The sequence below is a fragment of the Pocillopora verrucosa genome, chromosome 13 (assembly GCF_036669915.1).
Source record: "Pocillopora verrucosa isolate sample1 chromosome 13, ASM3666991v2, whole genome shotgun sequence".
Taxonomy (NCBI): Eukaryota; Metazoa; Cnidaria; class Anthozoa; order Scleractinia; family Pocilloporidae; genus Pocillopora; species Pocillopora verrucosa.
The window spans coordinates 17,421,464-17,439,790 of NC_089324.1; the positions used below are offsets into that span (position 1 = coordinate 17,421,464).

Below are 18,327 nucleotides of genomic sequence, written 5' to 3' on the forward strand. Positions count from 1 at the left end.
GTGGTTATCAAGCTCTGTGCATGCGCTTAAAGAGGAAGCTGCTGACCGCCACGAAGAAAGAAGTGTTGTTTGGTATGACAATGTTCGTTCCACGCAAATGTTGGGTTCGACCAACACAATTGTGAGAGAACCTTGAAATTCCAATCTTCTGTTTGCTATTCTTGCGACGGAATTTTATGGAAATTTTCATTTGCATTGGAAGTGGCAAATATTTGTTCAAATCGAACTTATACATTTAAACTAACAGGCTCTATGTATCAAAGGATATTCTCTAATACATGTCACCTATGAAGCGGGAAATTATTCCCAAAAGGACTATTTACTTTTTAACCTCTGTGTACAAATACCTTTTCAAAAGTAAACTATCCTTTTAGGATGAAATGCAATTGTGAAGGTTAAGAAGGATGGATCAGACGCTTTTACTAATTTGGGACCTTTCCAGTGTTTCATGACATTCAGAATGTTACACAGTGTTATATGATTTTTGGCTCCTGTATAATGAAAAATGTTCACTTAAAAAAAACCGTCATCTAGAATTCGAGAGCGGATCACTCCAACCATAATTATCATCTTTTCTTGGCGTACTTTAAATTCTGTTGCCAAGCATCATTTTTCTTTGACTATTTACAATCCATTTACACCTTTTGTCAAATTCAAACTTTTTGCATTTGCCTGCGCGTCCTGAACAATGTTTTATATCAAAAGTACAAGATTTTAAGTACTTACAGAAGCTATGCAATTTTGCACTCCACAAATGTTTACCTGCTCAATTCAATAAACAATTACTGGAATGACTTGCATACATTGCCTAACGTCCTTTAAGAATTATAAAATCATTACGGTTTAACCTGGAGGGCACTGATTGACAACTTAGTATAATAATACATAAACTGACTCTTGTAGATGCTTAGATACTTTGGTTTTTAGGAGCTTAAACAGCCATTTGAACAAGGGCTTCTTACAGCAGAGGAAAATAATGTTCAAGCGGAGTTCAAGGTTTATCATTCAACATCACCTTATAGGTCGAATATAAATAACAAAGATATGAAATTGGTGATTGTTGTAACAGTGCTAATTTCTGCATTGATTATCGCGTAGAGCTTCCGGGTGACAGGTTTGTTACAGGCCCCGTATGTTGCTCGCGTCATTCATTGCAGCACTCAACTCTCAGACTGGAATAAATTGTATTGTGTTTAACATGAATAACTTCTGTGGTCCTTTCTCACTGCTGTTAGTTCGTTCGGATAAAGTCACAATTGTAGCCCAACAAAACCAAACCTTCACATCAAAACAGAGCTAAAAAAGTTTCCCCAAGTCTATTCAGTGCCTTGCCAACAACTACATATTTTTTTATTTTTTATTTTTATCATTTTTGACACAACAATATTTAATATAATATAGTCGTGTTTATATACCAATTTACGAGTTCGCTTTCAATGATTTTTTATCGCTTTACGTTTAAGCCTAAGTATGTTTGAACCTACAGAATGTAAGTAACGTTAATCTGAAAAGTTACTGTTGTATTTTAAACATGTTCATTGATATTCATACTGTTAATAATAAACTGTTTGTTAAATGTTATTTTTGGGCTCAATTGGGCATCCATGAGATGTTCCTAGGAAAATCATCCAGAATTGTGTTAGTTTTCTTTCATTGGCCAGTAACTACCGTGAAACTTGGGTTGGAAATCTTTTATAAGTTTACTCTTTCAAATACAAATGAGATAAATTTTTAATTGAATAGAAACACGGCATAAGCACTGAGGATAAGAATTACCTTTTTATACGAGATACCCCCATCCTAACTAAATTTCTTGCTCCAAGAGTGAGAGTTACTAGTAAACAAAAGGAGACACGTATAGTATCGCTGAGGATTCATAAAACGTTAAGCTTAATCGCCTTAAATCTTTAATATCGTCTGAAGCCTGGTATTTGTATCAGGATCATAGTACAACGCATGGAAGCGGTCTTTTGGATTTTTTTGTTTTCAGCTACAGGGTATGTACGTAAACTTGTAGAGTAATATCAGTTTTTATTTTTTTACTTCGATTCAATTATTCAATTCGTTTTGTTTGTTCGGAAAAGTATATTAAAAGAGCCGTGTTGTTTTGGACGTGACCGAGTATAGTTGACCATCACACCTGTAAAATAGAGAGAAATTAGGAGCCCATTTTGCACGTCATCCTAAGGTAATCGGGTGATCTTTGGGTTGTGGGCAGCGTTTTAACTTTTTCCAGTCCATAACATTAATGACAGGTGCAATTGTTCCGTAAATTACCCAATAGAAACAGAAGAAATTAACCGAGAAAAAGCCGCATTAAATTCCTTTGGGTGTAGATTAAGTGGGTAATTTGAGTAAAATTTCTGGTAAAAGGCGGAAACACTAGATTTACACACGATACTGCCGCAAGCAAACGAGTACAGTTGTTGTTATTGTTTTTTTTTTTTCAAAATGTGCATCCTCTTTTCTCTCTCTCTCTCTCTCCAAAATGCATGCAATCGTTTTTTGGAGATCGGAAAAACTTTTCGTCCTACATTTCCTTCTAGTGAGTTGTAATGTTCGCCCCATGGCGATCCCAGAAATATGTGCGCAAACACAGGGATCCGATTATTAGCAACTCATTTATTAACAGGTGTCAGATGGTGACAGATATTTGGGAAAAAAATTGTTTTCAGAGTTTGTTCGGAAGCGATTTAAATCACCTTTTTCATTATATTAATGAAAACATCTCGGTGAAGACTCTTTTTGATTTGCATTACCTGTGTTTTAACTAACATTTACTCGCTCAAAAATGTATAGTTTATGGAGGATTTTGCCGTAATTGCAGCCTTAGATCGTTCGGGTTTTTTGGCAAGCATTTCGTTAAGTTGTAGAAAAAGATAAAAATGTTATTCACCAGCCGAGGCCGGTCCGAACTGGGCAAAACTGTGCCCGCGGTCTCGGGTGGTACTCAAAACAGAGGGCACAGTTTTTCCAAATACGGACCTCCCTACTGGTGAATGACACGTATTTATTAGGGCGGGTGCGCATAATCATTGGAGCAGTTTTGGACAGACGGTCGAAAAACGAAAACGAAAAAGTAATCACAAGAGCTGATGTTAACAAACTCCAACATCAGCACTAGCCAATGAGAAGTTAAAATTAGTACTGAGAAGCGTAACCAGAGGTTACTACTCATTTTCTTTATACAGTTTTTGTTTTCCATACATTGGGAGAAGGGAAGGCGTTTTATGTTGACCAATCACAGAGCAAAGTAACGCAAATGTAATCGTACCCACATCATAGCTTGCGACTCTTCCAGAGCTTGTCAGTTACGAACATGTAATTGTGATCGGGGAAGGTGTTAAGGTGTTTTCTTTCTTTAAATTAATAGTGCTTCAGAATTATACTGGTGAAAAGTAGCCTTTTTCAGGGCTTTCTCAATTTCCTGAAACTTCTGGCAGAATGATTCCGAGAAAGCGGAAGTCGATGGTAAGTTTTTTTGGAAATTTTCTTTTAAAACAAACGACGCAAGGCAGCCGTGTATGCTCTTGACTGGTCTTGATGCTTAGCAAAGGTTCTTTCAAGTCTTTTGAAAGTATTGGATACTTGTTTGTAAGTTTTAAGCTATCCCAGAAATGATATCTGTTTTCTAGTTGATATATCCGAACTTGTGCGTACTTTAAACGAAGAGTTCTCGGCTTGTGCCTACCATAAGTCGCTGGATGTTTTAATCGATAATTCAGGGTGAATGCCGGTAGCCAGGCGGATATTCCTCGAATTCCCCACAAAGGACCTCACTTAAACTTAATGTCAGCAACAACTGATTGTTAAAAAAGTGTCATGTGAATCTAAAATTATTTTGGTTTTAAGGTGAACGAACGTTTTGAGCTTGTGCATTAGTACTTTAGACATCTTCAGTTCGAAATTACCCGTGGAAAGAAGAGGCAAGTTTGGATCGAAGTGCGAAAGCCACATGACATTCGGAATCGCTATAAATTCTTATAAAACAAGTGATGATTTCTGGAATTTTGAAAGAACCTTTCCATGAAAATTAAATTTCTGGCTGCATGGCCTTTTACTTCACTAAGAGTGGTGTTTAAGTTCATTTAGGACCGCGCTCGTCTACAGGTTATTTAGATAAATGTGTTAGAACCTTAATTTCCAACTCATCAGAGATTCAACCCCATCGTTGACATAGCTTTCGTAAACTTGTTACGGGATAGAATCTGTCTTTATTATATTTTTATTGCCTGTTTATCTCTTACTTATATCGGTGTAGAAGACACAGTTGGTTTAAAACAATAGGGAACAATTCCCCTATTCGAAATTTTTGTTTATTAAGAGCCAAAATTCTTATCACAACAATAATTTGATTGCGATTCTTTCAAGAAGAATCAAGCTCCTAGCGACGAGATTGAATGGCTAGAGGAGAATTCTGGTAAGAATGCTTTCCATCTGAATACCTTGAGACGAATCTCTATTTCAGAAACTCTTGCCAATAGATCAGGAATTCTTTCCTCTAGAACGAGAATTCTATTCATTAGGCAATGAAGTATTATAGTTTTCCTGGAAAGAATGTTTAATTGAAAATATTATGAAGGGAATTCATAAGAGAAGAAGCAGAAACCTTGTCGAGAATTCTTATAACCAGACTTTTATTAAGTAAACTTTCACTGCCAGTAACTTTGATTTATACACCCAAAGAGCTGATGTAGTCTTTTCAGCCTTGTTACCTTACAGTAGTGGAGAACGGACGTACATAAACGATTCCTTTGGAAGTCAAAAAAGCGATGTCATGGCGGCGATAATTTACATTAACATTTCGGTTGAAAATTCGCATCACCAAAATTACTAACGTCAGTAGCGAAAGACTCATCTGAGGGTTTGAGCTGTTCCCAAATAGTCCTTAGGTATACAGTAGACCTTCAAGGACCAATTTTCTTCTTCTTTATGCTTTTTTCATGTCAGGTGGAAAATTCCAATGTTTCAGCCCGCTCAAAATGTGAAAGCGTTAATTAAGAACTGCTGAGAAATTTTTGCAAAACAGTGCATAGGAAGAAACTAAGACAACAGTTTTAGTTGTCAATGCTAAAATGTAAGTGATCCAAAAAATATGAGAGGGAAGTGCGCAACACAAGGTACTGAATTTGATTCAATTTAAGTGATTGTGAGATTGTCAACGGTCAACCTGTTTATGTATAATTTGACAAATAAATTAGCTTCATAAAAGTTAATTTTTACCATCTAGTTCCAAATTGCTTAAGTATACTACTTGGTTAATTAATAAACAGGCTTACACTCATCAAATTTTACTGGTATGTTGTATGTTTGTAGAAGTTTTAGCCATGATTTGCTAAATCGAACTGCACTGATTATGGCATAGTAGGATTCAATGTAATCACAAAGTGACATAAATACCGAATGCTCAGCTTGATTTATGAGGCAAAATAAAATTGTTATGAAGAGTGATTATAACCCTGGAATGCATAGTTTGATTTAACCTATCAGGGTTTTTAGGCCATTTAAATAGGTTTGTTAATACCCAACTTGTCATATAGAGAGATTCAATGTTTGACCATGCTCAACATGGTCAGTTTTAGTTAAAATCTTGGTTGACAATGAACTGTCATGCTTCGATTGAGTAACTTGACTGTAGTTGACCATGGTCTATCACAATCCATCATGGTCCAGTTTGTTTCACTGCCAAGGCCAACCATGTTCAAACCTTTTTTTTTTGCCATTTATAGTTCATGGTAAAACATGTACTGGCAAGCCATATTGGCCACCAGTTATGACCATGGTTGACTAGTGATATCAAGCCTGTAAACAATATCTATTGTTTTACTATATACAATAAAAAGATGGGATGACATAAAATGAGTACCCCTGTTACATTTTAGGAGTGTTCAGATTCCTATCAGGCAGGTAAATGTAGGAACAAGTTCTGAGGTTATGGCTCCCAAAGGAAGCAGTGATTGTGGTGTTTTACAGTGGGCTGGAGGGGGGTCAAGAAACACCTTCCTCTAAAAATTTGGAATATTAAAACATGTCCTTATAGAATTCAGCTAGATGCAGAGGATTGCTTTATAACTTGGCCCTGCATGCATTTTAGTAATAGTTTCGGTTTCCTTTTCGCACAGAGTTTTCTTGTTACAACTACAGTCATTTTATTTATTGGAATATAGTCATACAGTTGGCACTGACACCCTCAGCACCCCAGTTAGTTTGTTTAGGTAGAGAGAGAAATTGTGAGAGTCAAATGTCTTGCCATTAACAATTGGTTCATACATCAGCATGCGTTCATCAACATATGAAGCATGCGGAAAGTTTGGAGAGCACGAAAGATGTGTAAGAGTTGCTTGAGGCATAGCTAAGAGCAACTCCAGCTTCTTGAGTGCTCTCCAAACTTCCCAGTGCTTCATATCTCAATGAACGCACAGCTGATGTATGAACCAATTGTTTTATAACATTTTCAACTAGATGGAAATTTTTTTTTCGCGAGGGATTTGTTTGCTGACGTCAAGAGTGTACACAATAAGAATATGAAGCATGCTCGTGCAATTGAATTTGATTAGACAAATTTACTAGATATGTTATAAAAGAAAGTGCATGACACAATGTGTTTTTGTATCAAAACCACTCTTTCAGCACATTTCCCTCATTTGGCTCACATAGCTGGTTTCTGTTTTTTTCCCTTTCACTGGCCAAGCAAAGAAAGTCATGGTTTTATTACTTAACTGTATGTGAATATGTAAGTGATCTTCTCAGTAATAAATGCATATATAATGAGCAATGGGGAAAATAAAGACCTGAAAGAAATTCAGGCCTGTCTGCAAGTTGAACACATGACCTCTGTGATATCATGCAGTGCCCTGCCAGCTGAGCTAACAAGCCAACAGGGAGTTGGTCATTGTGTTGGTTTGTAATGAAACTGTGAAGTGAAGTGATGATAATTTAATATATTCACAGTTACTTAACTGTACATGTTTCATATAAGAAGTGGAATTTCTTAGAAGATAATTTTTTAATGGTGATTTCCTTTTTTTGCTTACAGTTTCTTGCCTTATCGTCACAACCTTGTTGCTTATTGGAATAGGCATGAAGTTGAAAATGGCTGATTTAGTACCAGTATTGAATGGTGCTCTTTTAAGTAAGACCATGAAGAATCTTGTGACCAAATATAAAATTTGAATTAGGACCTAGCATTTAGAAGAAGCTTGTGATACAGTCACCCATGATGCATCATATTTTGATCAACCCCTTTCCCCTATAGTTCAATGAAGGACACTCAGGTACAAATCACAGAGTAAAGAAACATGTGGAGAGAGAAGTTAGGAAACAATCACAGCAAAACTGACATGAATGTTTTTTTTCAAATTTGTGCTACACTAAATTATGATGTAATTAAAAGAATGTGATTTAAAAGAAAGCAACAAAAACTCGAACTTTGGTATCTTGCACCAAAAAAAGATGAAGGAAGGAATAATCTGTTACAGGAAATATGAATTTTTTTCCAAAGCTATCATCATCCTCTGCTCACTGACTCAATATGATTATTGTTGTCATCATTTTAGTAGACTTGACTCCCAGTGATATGAAAGTTAATGATAAATTATGAACCCTTTAACTGGCTTACTGTAGTTTGCGAAACAAATCGAAACAAAATGAAAATCTGTAATTTTATCACAAACATGGTGGAGATTTCCCAAGTTCATGCAGATTTTTTTATTTCTCACTTTTGCTAGTTGTTATTATTATCTGGTAGGCTGCAATCCACACTTATGGTGAACTGGCCAATTCATTCTTCTGGCTTGTAGGCTTTTCTACAGGGATTCTCATTTACACATATCAAAGATTTCCATTTTGCAAATTACAGATTTCTATTTTGCAAACCATTAACATATTTCCATTTCACAAATTACAGATCTCTATTTGCAAATCATTAACATATGTCCATGTCACAAATTACAGATTTTCATTTTGTTTTGTTTTGAAAACTACATTAAGCCCTTTAACTCCCAAGATCTCATCAGTACGTGTAATTCTCGTAACTGTCTGCCATACAGTTCTTGTGATGTTAGTAGGAGATTTGGTGTGGTAGATCAACCTATAATCCTTTTACTGATATTTTTCCCAATTCTCATTGATTGTGTGCTTGATGTTTTGTATTGAAATTCTGTCTTGGTCACTTGTGGGAGTTAAAGGGTTTAAGAATGGAGTTGTTAGAAGTATGAGTTCTGGTGTGTTCAGAAAAAATAACCAGAAAAATGAAAAAATTCTTTTTATCCATATTTTTACTTACATTATAATATAATTACATTCAATTACCATTCAGACAAAGGAAGTGATGCTACCCTCCTAAATAATTCTTACTAATAACCAATCTTCTTCTTTCACTATTTCACTATTTCAGAAACTACAAGTCCACAGCATGGAAATACCTCTGGAAAAAATACCTCATCTATCAATGTAACAAAATGCAAACCTCACAAGTAAGGCTATATGCTGTACATATGTCTACTTGTTTGCTCAGAAAACACAAATGGTTAACATGTATGCACAATAAATTTTTTGTTGTGTGACCTTTCAGATGGGAGATCAGGATCTGCATGCAAACTGCAAAGATACTAACCATCATTACTACATACAGTTACTATTTCCCACACCCCACTGGCTTATTTTCCTCAACACAATCACCATCTAGAAATATTTGTGGTACTCATGGTTGAACAGTATAGTAGAGATTTAAAATACAAAATTAATATTTACATTTCTATTTTGTTGTTCACTTGTTAAATACAACATGTTGTTGTAAATAGCTAATGACCATAATTTAAAAAGTGCCTAGCCTTGAATAAGCCCCCCCTGCCCAGGAGAAAACTGATGTGCACAAGAAGAGTATTGATTGCTATTTCTTTACAGCCTTACAATCTATAATTTCATTCTCTATCATGGTAAATCTTTACCTTTTCTTGTTATTTAATGTTTTGCTGTGAAATAAACTAGCTTCTTGCGGAAAATGGTGAAAGTTTATTAAGGGCCCAGCCTCAAATAAGCAGCCACTCTCATGTCCAAAAATTTAACTAGGGCCCAGGGTGCTTCATACATATGTTAGTACATTTTCTTAAAGGTCTTGAGATTTCCTTTTTCTCTTTTTATTTCTAAATATACAAAACATAAACAGCCTCAAGTATTGTCATAAATTGAAGCCCGAATCCTCAGAATTCTCAAAGAAACTTGATTCAACTGAAACTTCATAAAAAAATGAGGTATCTCCACAGTTCAGCTATTCATAAGGAGTTATTACTTTTTAGGTATCCCAGACCTTCAGAATATATTGTTGGTAATAGTAAAAAATTGTTTTCCAACTTTCTGTAACATGACTGTGGAATTGTTCATTAGGAAATTTTTTTCCTAGCTGGGTTTATTAATTGATTTGAAGGCAGTGGCTTCCAACACAACCTCACCTGGAAACTAATTTTTTTTGTAGGCCTGACAAAAGTGGCCAGGAACAAATTCTAAATTTTATGGACGCCCAGGACCAGTTGCAAGGAGCCAAAGTGGATGATACACATCACCCAGAGAGCTGTTCATACCAGTTAATGTCAAGTTAATGGAACATCATGTGTCGTGTGATGTGAAGGGGTGTGTGGGTCTTCCAGAGATTCAAATGGCTTCTGTGAAGCCAGAAATGGGAGAACAAGCTGTAGATGATTGGGAAACATTACCAAAGGAAACAGTTACTATAGAAGTAAAGAGGCAGTGAAAACAAAACTTGGAAAGAGGATTTTCAGTTTGATTGTTCCTTAGATGGTGGAGTTAATTTTTCAAGCCCTTGAGTTTCCTCCTATCTTCCAGAAAAAATGAAAATGATGAAGATAGAGGAGCTATTAATGTAAATATTATCATGTTGGACTCTATCTCAAGACCACACTTCTATCGAACTATGCCAAAAGCCACAGAGGCTTTGAAGAAGATTAGTGAAGATTCTGCAATCAAGGCCATGTTCCTGGACTTTGAACTTGTTCAAAGCATTGTTCAACAAACTTTTGAAAACTTAGACCATTCTTTTGTGGTGTTCTGAAAGGTGCGTCCACAAAATTCTTTTCCTTTGTTGTAAACTCGTTCCTAATTGTAGAGTGCTTCTAAATGTTTTCAGGCTTATCTTTGGCCACACGCAAAAAGGACCCAGAAATGGGATCAAATGCATGGTGACCACAAGGTCATTGTTCAGTGAGTGGCAAAAGTAGTTGGCACCCTCCCCTTAGTATGTGGTTGACAACTCTCCATTTAAAATAATGAACAGAAATCCTGTATTTCCTGTCTTACAAGTTTCTTGAAAGTCTCCCCTCCCCCTCCAAAACAGAGTTGCTGATGGTTTCCATTTTTTAACATGAATACCAGCCCCAGGTAACATTGAAATGGCGGAGAAGGGGAGATACAGGAGATACATGTAAATAAGTTACAGAAAGAATTCAAAATGTATTAGAGTGTGCTAAGACTTTAGCCACTCATTGTAGTTACCGTAAAATGAGACTAAAGCAGAATTTCAACATGGGTAACAAAAGACACTAGTTGTTGATCAATCATGAAGCTTGATTGACTAGGAAAGGCAGTTGTCTTGAAAGGGTTCTTTTTTTTTCCAGAACCACCTAAGAATCTCTGTCAGGGCCTTCCCCTTTACTCTCAGACTAATTGATCAACTGTTACTCCTGGGCACAAATCATTTGATTTCAACAGTAATTGCAAATTAATCAGACTCAATTTTGGTAAATCAAAATTCTTGTTAAAGAAGGCACTTGAACAGAAACTTTTATGGATTAGTACTACACATGTTCATTGTATTGTTTCTTGTCTGAAACCTGATGGAAGCTGGTCAAGGATTAATACAAATTGCTTTTATTTAACCTTTTCACTACTAAGATCTCATAAGTAATTCTCTTCACTATCTGCGATACAGTTCTTGTGATGTTAGTTCAGAGAATTCGGTATTGGATCAACTAACAATCCCTAAATTGACAGATATTTTTCTTTATTCTCATCACTTGATACTGTATTGATATTCTGAAGAGAAATTCTATCTTGGTCACTCATGGGAGTTAAAGGGTTAACACCTCTCATACCACTACTACTCTACTACTACCATTTCTACTACTACCTCCTCTACTACTAATACTACTACTACTACTAAATTGTATTGTAAACTTATCAGATGACAATGAGTAAGTGTATCTGGAAAGAATACAAAGGCCTTTGGGTGTGGAAGTGCTATATGGAGCCTTCAAAAAGTGGGGCTACCAGACGTTCTTTCAAGAGGACCTTTGTTTGGTACGATATATGGGGGAGTGTTTTAACGGATATTGAAAGGAGAGCAATGCCTAAAACAAATTCTGAATACCGAACGAGGGAGTTGTTGGTTTAAATTATTGTTTTAGTCTCACCAGCCAAGTGGCTCAAGCTGCAGAAGCTGGTTGCTGTGTCCTTATCATGAAGCATAACAGAGTATTGCCTCCTTTTTTGGGTGGACCCCAGTCCATTATAGTTCAGCCCTAGCTGGTTTCCTTCACAGTTTTTTTTGTTACATATTTAAATTACATGAAGGAGAAAAAAACAATATGAGAGTAAAGTATTTTGCCCAAAATCACAAGATTGCCCTACCCTGGAAAGGAGATTAGGGCTAACCCAGGGTTAAATTTCAATTTGAATATCTTTTTTTCCTTTGGTCAAAAGCCTTTTTGGGATAACTTCCTCTATTCTTTTTAGAGCATTAAATCATAAATTTGTAGACAAAAACAATTGTACTGAATTTTCTTTTAAAGCTTTCAGATGTGAAATCAGATCACACACTAACCCTCGGTTATCTTAACTCGGCTTTGGACAACCCAGCCTTGCTGAACTTTCAATCTCGAGTCTAATGAGCAACAAACAAGAACTCCATTATAAGTATACTGGATGTGATACATTCTGGCCTGCAAAATGATTACAAAAATGTAAAGGAGAACAAAGTCGGTGAAAAATTGTGTATTTACTCTTACTTCACACTTAATTTCGTAATGTTGCATTGATGTGAGATAATAGAGTGTGAACATTTTAAATCAGGTGGAAAGAATTTCAGGAAAAGAGGGAACAAAAGATGGTGGACCTCCTGGGGATCACGCATTTTTCCTGCACTGTGTTGAACAGAATTGGAAGGACCAATCACTATGACAGTCCTCAGAAAATTTGTCTTAATGGACAGTTTTACAGTTGGTACTTCTTCGACTACATAAGAAAGGTGTATACTACCTTAGAAAACAACAGAAAAGCCAAACCATTGGTGTCGTACATGCATTTCAACACGGGACATGAGATGACAGGGAAACGAATGATCAACATGGATGCCAGCATGGCAAAGTTTTTCATTGATATGGCCTTGTTCCCAAACACTTTGACTGTGATTTTTTCAGACCATGGCCACAAAATGACTCCATTCAGTTACACTGAAGAGGGAAGGAGAGAGTTATTTGATCCAGTGTTCTTCATGATTGTCCCTGATGGTGTTAAGGAAAAACTGGGACCCGAAAGGATGGGAGCCTTGGTAACAAACCAGAAGCGCATCTTTATGTTGTACGATGTTCACAAAGCACTCATGAGTTTGCACGATACTCAGAAAAAGGACTCTATGGATTATTCAGTTTCAGGAATATTTTCAGAAATCCCGGCCAATCGCACTTGTGCAGACTTGTACATGCTTCCCTTAACAAGATGCAAATGTGAAGGTTTTGATGAAGCAATTCCTGTAAAGGATAATGCAGACGATACAAAGTGGTTGGCAGAATTTGCTGTGGGATATATTAATGATGCTATTCAAAAGCAATACATGGACGGTAAGATGTGTTGTGTAATTTTTCCTCTGTTTCTCTGCATTTAATGGGTTGTGGAAGTAAAATGCTGCTGTTGAAACAAATTGTTACTCAAGCTACAATGCATTTTGATCAAATTGAAGGAAATGAAGGGACATGGGTGAGGTGTGATGAAGCAGGGTGGGGTGAGGAGAAGTAAGATGAAGGAATGGAGAGAGATTAGTGCTGTGGGTTCGGTTGTGTTAGGTTAGTTGTGTTGGGGTGGGTTTGGTGTCGTTAGACTGGTAGGGTGGGTACGATTAGTTAAGATGAGGGTGGGGAGGCAAGGTTGAGGTTGGTTAGTGAGATGTGATAGGGTTAGACTGGCAGAAGTTTGGTCAAATACAGTGAGGTTAGGTTGGGTGAGGAAAGATTGGATGAGCTAAGATAAGTGGAAGATCAATGTAGTAACCGGACGAGAGCCGTGGCTAGATTGAATGAGATGAAGTTATTTGACTAAAAAGTAGGTGAGGTGAGAGCGGTTGAAGTGAGCTGAGGGAAATTGTAGTGAGTTGAAATGCCTGATTCAAGAAAAAAATGCAATTTGGTTTGATTTTCATTTATTTTTCACTCTCGTCAGGAAGTGGTGACTCAAAGTATGGCTATGGAAACTGCCAGCGCTTAGTTGGAAAATCATTTGAAAAGGTCGTCAAACGATTTCGAGGAGAATACATCTTGACCACGATGGACATTCACGTGTTCCCTCCAGCCGGATTCACAGAGGATGAAGTTTATCGAGTCTCTGTCAAACAGTATGCCAAACCAAAGCAAGGAGTATCTTTCCTTAGTTCTATCCGGCAAACGATGTACAACAAGTTTGCCTCATGTGCAGATAAGTCCGTGGATATCAAGCTCTGTGCATGCGCCATAGAGCAAAACGCTGATGACACTAAGAAAGAATTGTTGTTTGACAATGGAGTTCCACGCAAAATGTTTGGTTCGGACACAATTGTGAAAGACTTGGATTCAAACTGTCTGTTATTCTTGCGACGGAATTTTGGGACGTTTTCATTTGGGTTAGAAGTTGCAAATGTTTGCACAAGCCGAACTTATAAATTTGAACTTACAGGCTCTATGGATCAAAGGATATTCTCTAGGACTTTGCCTATCAAGCGAGAGTTACTCCCAAGGTCATTTTATTTTTTGACCTCGGTGTACAAATACCTCTCAAAAGTAAACGAGCCGTTAGGATTGAAGGCAAGTGTGAAGGTTAAGAAGGATGGATCAAACACTTTCAACAACTTAGGGATCTTTAGTGTGTCATGACAGATACAATGGTGTTGTGTAGTTCGTGGTTTATTCGGAGTGATGTATTAATTTATTTTGGATTTGTAAAGAGAAGGCCTACTCTGGTACCTTAAGCAGCCTTAAGTCGCCTCAAGTTCTTACTCCTGATGAATACCCAAACGCTTAAAAAAATTTGTAAAAGAGTATCCAGAAAGTTGATAAGGCAGAAGAAGATGAGGTGTTGAGGGTTTTACAGTTATGAACGTCTCTTTGTGTTGACTGAATCTAAGGACGGATAATGAGAAACTGAGGAGGATTTGGGGATGAACAAGCTGTGAAGCAATGTATTTAATACATCTGAGTGAAAGAATAAAATTTTAATGTTGATATTCTCTTGCTTTCTCCCAAGTAGAAACCAAAGGCGAATTTCTGTGTTCAAAGGCGCACAATCCACTCGTAGATTGTACTTAATACATGTGAAATCTTAGTGAAAGAGGACAATTGTAATGTTAATATTCTCTTGCCTTCTCCCAAGCAGAAACCACCAGAAAAGGCTTCCGACATTGCCTTTGGAGAATTCCTGCGTTCACAGGCGCACAATCCACTCGGTTGAATAGTTATTTGCAGAATTTGCCAACAGACATTGTGAAGCAATGCACTTAATAGATGTGTTATTAGAGTGAAATAATACAAGTGTAATGTTAATATTCTCTCGCTTTGTCCCAAGCAGAAACAACCAGACAGGGCTCCCGAAATTGCCTTTGGCGAATTCCTGCGTTCAAACAGCATTTTCTTAGAATTGGTATGTGGATTCATCTTCATACTAGTCACTTTGTGTGTCTTGACAGAGAATAACTTATTTACCGTATGTAAACTCGCAGAAAGAAATAATTACAATCAACAAACAAGTACGGCTCTGCAGTTCTAGATGTTTTGAACTATATGGAACGGTAAGACATGACTGGTCTGTACTAGGACAGATTATTGTCAGCGTTTGAAAACTGAACTTTATTTGGAGCAAGGCCGATCGAAACAACTCCCAACTTGTTCTAACCGGGCTGCAAAAAGCTTGCTTAGATTTCGCTTTTAAAGAACCAAAACTTTATGTATGAGAAGACACACTGACTTTGAAATAGTTCTGTTGAATTAAGTGCCCTCAAGAGCCGCTCTCGCTTTGAGCGGTCTTCTCAACTTCCGGCCCGTCGGAAACAAAGTTAATTAAATTTTTTGCCCACGAAAAGGAGTTAGGACGCATGTTTCAAAATAGTTTAGTTGTTCTCCAATTCTCTCTTTTTTGCGTCGCCATAGGCCAAGAATGATTTTGGCTGGACAACCCGTGTGGACAGCAATCGAAAGAGTACATTTCACAGATTTTGTCCAGCGCGCAGCGACTACAATAATATGGCTCGCGGAATTCTATCTTGCTACAAGTTACAAGATGTATTCAGTTATTTCATTGACAAATATGGAAACTTCACCTGTAATATATTTCATACCATCTTCATCAGAGGAGGACCCTTCTCTTCGACCTTAACTTGCATATAAAAAATTCACCAATTTGCACGATAGAATTCTCAAATTGAAAGCGTTAATCGGGCTAAAAAAAGCATATCAGTGCATAGCTTATGCACCAATGAGGTCATCAATTGCCTCAAACCCGCGGGTATATCTCTAACTTTTATTCACCAACATCTAAAAAGCAACGCAAAACCACGAATTTGCTTAATTGCGCTCGTATCAAAGTCTTTCACCTAATTCTGAAAATTGACCAAGGTCACCTTTTGACCGATCAAACTTCGTTTGTTTATCTTCTACGCTGAGGATTTTAGGTTTTCGCAACAACTGAATGGAAAATAGATCCCGAGATGTCTTAATTAAAACGTTACGTAAACGTGATCGGTCGTCACTCTTGCGCGCTTGCGTGACTAACAAAGTAAACAAAGTCGATAATTTTCGTTGAAATATCAGGTCATGAACTACGCACAATGCAGTAGTTAGATAACGGCGTAATATGTTACTAACACAGTCTATAGACTGTACGATTTTACGCCACTACCTAAGTCGGTGTATATACTGTCAGATTTTAAGCCGTTAACTAACGGCGTAAAACCTCGCAGTATGAATATATACCAACTGGAAGAATTAACGCCGTTAGTTACTGGCGTAAAATCTTACATATATACACCACCGACTGGAAGAAATAACGCCGTTAGTTACAGGCGTAAAATCTTACATTTATACCTTACCGACTGAATAACATTACTTCGTTGATTACTGGCGTAAAATCTTACAGTATGTTAATAGCGGGAGTGTTTCTTCTTCTTTCTCCTGTTATGTTTTAGCGAGGTAACTTTAGTAAATGGCGCGACAAATTTTCAGTCAAGCTTGAAAAAGTGTTAGCCATTGGGTATGGACGGCTTTTATGGGGGATCTGGATGAGGGGGTAAAAATGTCAGTTGTCAGTTAAAATGTCGGCCATTTATCAGTTCTCAGTTAGATTTTAGGCCATTTGTTAGTTGTCAGTTAAATGAATGTGGATAATTAACTCGGCGAGTTACTTATTACTTTCCGACCCTATTTTTGGCTAAAAAGGCAAATATAACGTAAACTCGAAAATTGAGTCGAAAATAAGATCTCCTTTTTCTCAATTTTGGAATGAAATAATTCCAAGATCTTCCAAGTGAGTTTCAGTCTTTGTTTAAAGGGTGTTTAAATAAGTAACAACTCTTCTGCACTTAAACTTCTGTTTGCCCGTGCGCAACATTGAAATATTCCTTTTCAAACACTTGGCCTATCAAAATGTTGGAAAGAAGATCGTCCGAAAGACATCAAACTCGTGAAGAGTCCTCTAGCACTGTGAATTGGCTTTATGTTTTGTTTTACGATTATGATTGGCTCCGAATAAATGATCGGAAAGGAATGTTCTTTTGTCTACTTTTCAATTAGGTTATTAGAGAAATCTATTGTCAGATTACCTTAGAAATCCAAGCGAAACTGGACGCGAACTGGCAACCCAGATCTAGAGACCGTAACTGGGGTAATATCTTCGTCCTCTCCGTCAGAAAAGTCGTTTTCTGCGTTCGTGTCATGTTCGTATGCACATGTTCGCACCTCAGCAACTGCCACTTCAACGATACAGTCGTCAATAAATGTGACATGTCACATTCCCACCTTCCGAAGTAGCTTGAACGGCTCCTTTATCGCTGCTGAGCCCTACTGGCTGATCTCCAGAGTGAAAATCGTTCCCTAGTCCCGCCAATAAGTCCACTTTGATGGAATATTATTGCTTCGTGTAGACGGCCCGTAGTAAAGCCCCTGCCTCGTCCGTAGTAGTTCCTCCCGAACTGTCCTTTGCCTCGACGGACGATACTTCTCCACAAATTCTTTCATAGCACTTTCAGTCTCGGGGTTGATCTCTTTTTCAGCGCCAGTACGGTGTCTACATCATTAAAAGGAATGCGGCTTCTGTAACGCTCAAATGCCGTTTCCAAATCAATTCGGCCGTCGTGACGGCCATCGCGTAAGTTCACGATCGAGTTGAGTATCAAAGATCATATAACCGATATGTGACATATGACATAATGTTTGTGGTCTATGCGATAATTATTAATGAAATATGACACTCTGGCGTACCCCTACGGATATTCAATGAAAAACATACTTTTATTGGACAAATAAGTCAACTGTCCTTATTTCACATCCAGATTTTAGGATATTTAGTTTGGACCCAGCGGTTTAAAGTGTTGAAGTTAAAAAATTATTCAATAATTTGAGAGACCTTTCTTTATGTTTTCGGCTTGTAGTTGTTTAATAACAGGCGAAACACTTGTATCGCCAGCGAATCCGCTGCTTCACCATCATTGGGTAATAAGGATACTAGTTTACAACACGTGCCAGAAGAACTAAACGCTATCAAGGTACAGCTTGGCTCTCACCATTTAACTTAACAGATCGCCGTGATAAAGTATAACTTTATCGAACTATAATTGTACCTCGCCAAATAACTTTGGCTCAGCATTTTCTCCATTTTTTTTTTCTTCAGTCAGTTTTAAACTCAGGTACTTTTTTGACTGGCTATTACTAATTAAGACAGGCAAAGAGATGACATGTTTTATGCTCGAGGAAACTGTTTTCACTTAATTTGTTTTACATGAGTCTCTTACATCTAACTCTGGATATTTATAATTTTTACGATCTTCAGTATTTAACTAAATGGTTGGAGGATAATAATCATGTT

General features: G+C 37.2%; 1 pseudogene; it reads left to right on the forward strand.

Annotated features, from left to right (window-relative positions):
• The first annotated feature begins 7,036 nt into the window (after positions 1 to 7,036).
• Positions 7,037 to 14,477, forward strand: LOC131781356 (uncharacterized; annotated as a pseudogene).
• Positions 14,478 to 18,327: the final 3,850 nt, after the last annotated feature.